At 45.5% G+C, this 7,762-nt stretch overlaps 1 non-coding gene across 1 annotated transcript; it reads right to left on the reverse strand.

The window, feature by feature from the left end:
- Positions 1-7,137: 7,137 nt before the first annotated feature.
- On the reverse strand, positions 7,138-7,210 carry TRNAG-ACC (transfer RNA glycine (anticodon ACC)). The gene has a single exon. It is a non-coding gene; the product is annotated as a tRNA-Gly (tRNA).
- Between the last annotated feature and the right edge of the window lie 552 nt (positions 7,211-7,762).

Below are 7,762 nucleotides of genomic sequence, written 5' to 3' on the forward strand. Positions count from 1 at the left end.
GCTCCTAAGCCTTCACGCATCCGGAGCCTGTGCTCCACAACGGGAGAGGCCACGACAGTGAGAGGCCCGTGTACCACAAAAAAAAAAAAAAAAAAAGAAAGAAAAATCAATTAGAGCCAGCTTATAAATAAATAGATAAATAGATAGATAAAATAATATTATTATTTTTGGAGGGGGAGGATCCCAGGGAAAGTTGACCAACCAAATCTCAGAAGGAACAGAAATTGGGGATCCAAGTAGCAGGAGTTTATTATGGACTTTCTAGAGAACTGCCCCCTACATAACTCAGCTACAGCAACCCCTAGGACCTGGGTCTCTTCATTCAAAATTCTGAATTTCTAAGAAAGAGAACCTGACTTGCCCAGCTCAGGCCAGGTTCCCATGCCCCCAGCTGGGTCTAGGGGCAGGACCTAAAATACAAACATGGCTGCTGAGGGCCCACCCCATGCATCAGGGCTGCCTCAGAAGAATGGGGTTCAAGGGGTGGGGGGTGGAGCAGGGACCCACACCTCCCCCAGAGGGATCCAAGGTACTGTAGGTTTCAGCAAGATTCAAAAATGGGATCAGGCAATGGAAGAATAAATCTTAATTTTTTATCAAAAATAACTTAGTTATTTTTGAGTTATAATAAATTTCATTATATGAACTCAGTAATTCAGATATAGAACAGGTCATCCAGGTGATGTCATCTAAGATCAAACTGTGGATCTAGGTGGTAATTCAGGGAGTCCAGGTAGTAGTTGTGTGGTGTGGGGTTAACTGTTCTGGTGACTCTACCTGTAGTTGGTGGGAGGAAACCCATGTCTGGGGACACCACCTGAAATTTCACTTTCTAATTTTGAAAGGTATTATGGAAGTTACATTACAGGAAACTTAGAAAGAGGAGGAAAATACTGCCCATAATCCCAGTACCTTAGTTCCATCATTCTCTTGTCACTTTAGTTGCCATCACAATGTTCATACAACCTTTTAATCTGCTTTTTTCATTGTCACGAGCATTTTTAAGTGCTCAGAGTCTTCACAAGCATGATCTTTAATAGCAACATAACAAGACAGTACTTTGTATAAGATAAACAGACTTGGCGTGAAGGGAGGTAAAGTAGACATTTTTGCAAGAAAATACTGACCTATATGAAAAAATTCCTAAATCTGATGCCAGCTGCCAACCAACCTGCCAAGGATCACCTATTCCTGAATTCTTTATGGCCATGATCTTGCTGTCTGTCCTACTGTGGAATTTCAGATCTGTTGCTTCCAGGCAGGAGTCTGCAAAGCAGAGAATGCAAAGTTAGTGGGGCAGGTACGAGATGTTTAGTGCGTGCTGATGGTCTGGACATCTAGAGGGGTGGTCCTCAACTGAGGGCAGTTTCCTCCACCCACCTGCCCACCCAGCGGAAATTTGGCAATGTTTGGCGACATTTTTGTTGCCACAACTGGGGACAGAGGAGAAACGTTGCTAGCATCTAGTAGGTAGAGGCCAGAGACGCTACTAAGCATCCTACAATGCACAGGACAGTTCCCACAACAAAGAATTATCCCGGCCAAACACGAGTAGTTATCAAGGTTGAGAAACTCTGATCTAGACTGCACTGCAATTTCTTTTAAAATGTTAATGAACTCCATATTTACATTATCTGCCCTTGTTTGATTTGGGAAGGATTCTGGGATTTTTGCTGAAGGTGATGGGAATGAATGGATTGAATGGGTTTGCAAGATACTTGAAATAAAGCATGGGGCAGGAGAATGCAGAGGCTAAGCGTAAAGACTGGAGTTTGGAAGAATCAAGTTGAAATCCTGGCTCACCAAGTAAGCCCTCTAGGGAGGGCCTGCAAATGGGGTGATAATATTTGCCTCCTGGTGCTGAAATGGGGAGGAAATTAATGTGTCTGAAGCACTTAGCACAGGGCCTCGCATGCAGTGAGTACACGAGAAATGGGGGGAGGGGCGGTGGTGAGGATTACTGTGCTGAAGCTCAGGTTCACGGTGTTTACCACTTCTCCAGCATCGACATTGCAGCTGCATTTCGTACATTCTTATTGTAGGAAAAATAGATCTTAAACACATTTTTATGATCTCGTCTGTGGAGACCCAGGCAATGTATACAAGATACATGATCTACACGCATTTTACAGGAAGAACAGCTTAGGTGAGGGTTGTCCAATTGAAATCTCTAATATATTTCCCCTGGTGTTTTGGTTTTTTTCTTTCGAATAATTTATTAATTTTCTTGTTAATTTGGAAAATACTTGTTTTCTGACATTCTTTATTAAGCTCTTTTGATCTACTGAGAATTTAAGAGTGGGCCAAGCTGAGATAAAGTTATTGGGTAGCTAAACAAAATTATTGTCCACAGGCTTCCCTGGTGGCACAGTGGTTGAGAGTCCACCTGCCAATGCAAGGGACGCAGGTTCGTGCCCCGGTCCAGGAAGATCCCACGTGCCACGGAGCGGCTAGGCCCGTGAGCCATGGCCGCTGAGCCTGCACGTCCAGAGCCTGTGCTCCGCAACGGGAGAGGCCACAGCAGCGAGAGGCCCGTGTACCGCAAAAAAAAAAAAAATTATTGTCCACAGAGGCAATTCAAGTCCCCCGTGCAGTGTAAGAATCTCTCTCATCTCCATCCTGAGCTAAGTGTCTGGTTATCAGAAAGCAGCCATAGGAGACCCCAGTGTGCACTGGGGATCTGTGACCACTCTATCATCTACAGCTTGTTTTTGTGTGTCTGAGAACATCAGAGGGGCATTAAACACCGTGAGGAGCATGAAAGGCATCCTGGGCTTCCTGGGGTGGCCACAGAGTGAGTCCCAGTACAGGCAGCAGTGAGGAGGAGAAGGAAGGAAGAGCGGGGAGGGCCTGCCGGGGACAGCCCAGGACAGGGGCCGGTGCTGGAGGCTGAAATGGGCCCAGTGAATAGGCAGGGGTGGAGCCTCAGGAGAAGAAAAAGGAGAAGGGATCCACAGTGTGAGAAATGCTCCAGACGAAGAACGGCCCCCCGGTTCTGATCAGCAGGGCGATTGTGGGGAAGCCACGTGTGGGCAGATGGTCCTGGGTGGGCCTGGATTGAGATGGCTTCTGATAAACAAATATGAGGCCTGAGAGAAAGAGGATCCGGAAAGAGCCATTAAGGTGGGGAATAAAACCAGAAAGAGTGTTTGATAGTAACCAAGAGGAATAGGAGTTTCATGAAGAGGCAGTGAAGAACAGATCCAGTCACATTAAGACAGAGCCTAGGGCTTCCCTGGTGGCGCAGTGGTTGAGAATCTGCCTGCTAATGCAGGGGACACGGGTTCGAGCCCTGGTCTGGGAGGATCCCACATGCCGCGGAGCAACTAGGCCCGTGAGCCACAACTACTGAGCCTGCGCGTCTGGAGCCTGTGCTCTGCAACAACAGAGGCCGCGACAGTGAGAGGCCCGCGCACCGCGATGAAGAGTGGCCCCCGCTTGCCACAACTAGAGAAAGCCCTCGCACAGAAATGAAGACTCAACACAGCAAAAAATAAAAATAAAATAAATTAATAAACTCCCCCCCAACATCTTAAAAAAAAAAAAAAAAAAGACAGAGCCTAACCGTGTCCTGGGGATGTTGGAAACGGCGGTAATGTCCGTGGTAGGAGCCGTTCCCGCGCTGGTGTGGTTGGGAACCAGGTGGAGTGGGCTGAGGCCAGACGCAGGGAGTAGTCAGGAGAGCATGTCAACTGCTCTTTCAGACGTTTGGCTCTGAAAGGGGGTCAAGGCCACCTGCGGGGAGCTGGATGTGGGATCAAGTGGGTTACGTTTCCTGTGTTGTTGAGTGTGGTGATGCACTGGTGGAAAGAAGCCAGGACATGACCGGGAATAAAGGTTCAGAAAAGAGAGTGGAGAGAGATGGAACAGTTCTAGGTGCCCAGTTCTGGAGATGAGGAGGGAGGGAGTGAAGATGCTGCAGCCTGTTCATCACACAGAGGCTGACAGCCCAGTGACCTCTGCTTCCCCCAGGAAGTAGCGAGAGTGGTCATCTGCTAAGAGAGATGGGGCCAGGATAGGCTGCATTGTGGAGGGAAGTGGGGCAGGACCGACAGGGGTGACGAAGCAGTGGGGAGGCCCACACATGTGCAGCAGCACCAGTTGCCCCATTTGAGGGGGGGTCTCTCCAGCAGTGAGACTGCTGTGGATACCCCACTTGACTCGACGAGTCAGATGTCTCCTTCCCAGCATCACCAGGTCCCGGCCCTTCCTATCTACCTGCTGCCCTTCAGGAACCGGCACCAGACTGAGCAGGGTGTGTGTGTGTGTGTCTCTTATAAAAGCCCTGTCAACACTTCATTGCCTGAAATGAGTTCAGTCTCATGTGAAAGTTCTCCCCTGCTTCGCAGATAGCCTATGTCTTGGGGTCTCAGTAACTTCTACAAACTCTTCTATGTTCCAAAGTCAGACCAATCTAGGTTTGAATCCTGTTTCTGCCCTCACTAATTATATCCTTGAGCAGAGTTTTACCTAACTGTTCTCTACCTCAATTTTTTCAACTATACAATCAGAATAATAATACCGTCTTAGGGGGTTGTTGAAGGATTGAATGAGAAGGCGTGTAAAGCATTTGGCACAGTGTCTGGTATATGGTGTGAGCTGAATAAATGATCACCATAATAAAAAAATATTAGTGACAGTGCTTAATGTTAATCTTATCAATGTTAATAATAATTATAATTACGGTTCATCAAATGTATAAGGCAGCTATGTTTCCACTAAACTTTTTCTCCAGCTTAAAGATCCTCAGTTCTTTTAACATTTTCTCCTGGGGCAAGGTTCAAACAGCAGCTCTGTCGGGGGTAGTGAGTCCCGTGTCCCTGGAGGAATTCAAGCAGAACGTGAAGCGTCACTCCGTGGTGATGTTGTAGAGGGCCTTGAACTTCTGACCGAGGCTTAAGCTGAAAAACCCTAGGGGTCCATTCCACCCTATGTCCTTCCAACCTTCTGACTTAAAAAACAAGATCAGAAAGTGTACAATAAATGCTTCTCTGTGTCATAATCATTGTCATGTATGTTTGTCATTGCTATCGTATTTTAAAATTTATCACTTTTAATAGTTGTCATTGTTATCATTGTCAAGGCCAGGGTTTTAATAAAAATGCCCATCTTCTAAAGTCTAAAATTATTGGAGAGGGTCTGATTAATTCAGAAAACATCAACAGCATCGTGCTAGATTCCTAAGGCTGTGAAAATGTGTAAAGTGTTACCTTTCTCGATAAAAATAATAGCAACACTTACATGGTGCTTATTCTTTAAGTTCTGCCCATTTCACATGCATTCATTACCTTGATCCTCATAAAACGTTATGAGGAAGGTATTGTTGTTATCCTCATTTGACAGAGGGGAAACTGACACTCAAGAGGTTAAGTGACATGCCCAAGGCCACAGGCTGGTGAGGGTGGGAGCTGCACTAGAGCCAGGGTGAACTGGTTTCAGATCCTTTCTTGACCACTAAGCCATATAGCCTCTCTGCTGAGGACGGAAACCACAAACATTTCACCTTGAGTTTTTGCACCATTTCCCAGAAGAACTCCAGCCCCTTAAACTCATTTCTTAGTTGAAAAGGAGTCTTTGAAATCACTTTGGCCCCCATTTTACAGATGAGGACCCTGAGACCCCAGCAAATCTGGGGACTTCGCCTGAGTCCAGGTCTTTATTCCCAGCACAGGAGCTTTTCTGCCCAACATGCTTTTTGTCTCTGTCACTTCTCTTCAAGGGGGTGAGGCCCGGGCCCCGAGTGGTACTCAGGGCCCTTCTCTGGCCTTGATGGATGCTGGCAGAGAAGATCAAGGGCACAGTTGCCTCGTCACAGAGACTGGCGTTTCCGGGCCACAGTCAACAGTCCTTGCCTGCGCCTTTAAAGAGGAATCGACCCAGTCAGTCCCTGTTAGTCCAATAGAAGCCCCACTAACTGGACACCTTAACTCAAAAAGTAGGCCTTTCCAGGTCAGACCCACGGGGTTTCCTCCTGGTCTGCCCCACCTCCATCTGTTTGTGCCGAGATCAAATAAATAACTTCACCACCAGGGAGGTGTTAGGAGCCAATTGGGAATTCTTTATCTGAGATAGGACTTGATTGGGAACAACTCGGGATGACTAATTATGGCTTTGAGGGGAATTCGCTTAGTGGCTGCCGCATTGCGTGAAGGATTCTTCCCACGTAAACTGGGCCATCTCACAGCTCTGAGGCTCATTTAATTAGCTCCATAGATAGTCAGATGTTATGGAAGCCAGTGCAGCACGTCAAATAGACAGTTTTACAATGGTCGTGCAGGGAGGCTTCACAGTCCGTGTTCATGGGTAGCTGACGTCTTGTGCTGTTGAGACGCTGGCTCCCCAGGGCTGCCACCAGAAAATCCTCTTAGAATCTCACCAGGTACCTGTTTTCCCTTTGATTGAAATTTGGAAAACTCTTTGTTAAGCTCTCAAGATTTTAAAAATTAAAATTTTATTCATTTGATACTTTTTCTGGAATTTTAAAAACAGACACAAATGTAGAAAGAAGGGTATGAACCCCATTGACTCAACATTCAGCTTGAACAATTGTTCCACTGTCTTTTCATTGAGCCTTCCCCAATCAAACAGTTCTATTTATTTGTTTGTTCATTTTTGCTGGAATATTTGAAAGTGAATTCTAGATGACATATCATTTCACTTGTAAATACTTCAGGATTTATGTCTAAGCAATAAGTACTTTAATAAAAACATTATTTGATGCTGTTATCACACCTATCATTACCAAGAACTCCTTAATATCATTTAATATCCTGCTGATAAGATATAACAACATATTTGGATTCAATTGTTGTCTAATTGGTTCAATTTTCCCCAACTGTCTTTAAAAATGCCTTTTTACAGTTGGTTTATTTGAAGAGAATCCAAACAAGTTCCACACTCTGCATTTTTTAAATCTCTATAAATCTCTAACAATTCCCCTCCCAACCCCACTCCCTTTTTCATGCCATTTATTTGTTCAAAACCCGAGCCATTTGTCCTATAGAGTTTCCCTTGCTCTGAGTTTGGATGATTGCATCTTTTTTTTTTTAAAAATATTTATATATTTATTTATTTATTTACTTGGCTGTGCCGGGTCTTAGTTGCGGCAGGCTCTTACTTGTGGCATGTGGGATCTAGTTCCCTGACCAGGGATCGAACCCAGGCCCCCTGCAATGGTAGTGAGGAGTCTTAACCACTGGACCACCAGGGAAATCCCTGGATGATTGCATCTTTATGCTGTCATCTAACATCTTCTGTTTCCTTATGAAATGAAATCTAGAGACGTGATTGGAGTCAGGTTCAATTTTTTATTTTCATTTTTTTGCAAGAATTCTTCATAGGTAGTTCTGGGCTCTCCCTATTGTGTCACCCCTGGAGGCACCTAGGGACTGGTAGACTCAGTCTTAGTGAAATTCACATTGATCAGGGGCTTCTGGTGATATTGGCCTGATCCATCCATTATAAAGTTTCCATCATCGCCTAAGTCCGTTCTTGTATTAGGTGTGGCTCAGTCAACCAGACTTACTAACCTTTAAAGAATAAACTCAGTTTCCGTTAGTTGTGATTTTCCAACTGTAGCACCAGATTTCTTTTCTTAATAATTCTGTGTATCATTCTGAATGCTCTGTGATCCTGTCCAGAACAGTTTTCCCTCAGGAGAGCAGCTCTGACCTCCCGAGTTCTCTGGCCCTGGTGAGCTGGGATCGCCATGTGGGGAGTCTCACTCTACATCGAAAGAAACTCCAGGGCCCCACCACGAACC

This window comes from Delphinus delphis, chromosome 17 (assembly GCF_949987515.2).
Source record: "Delphinus delphis chromosome 17, mDelDel1.2, whole genome shotgun sequence".
NCBI lineage: Eukaryota > Metazoa > Chordata > Mammalia > Artiodactyla > Delphinidae > Delphinus > Delphinus delphis.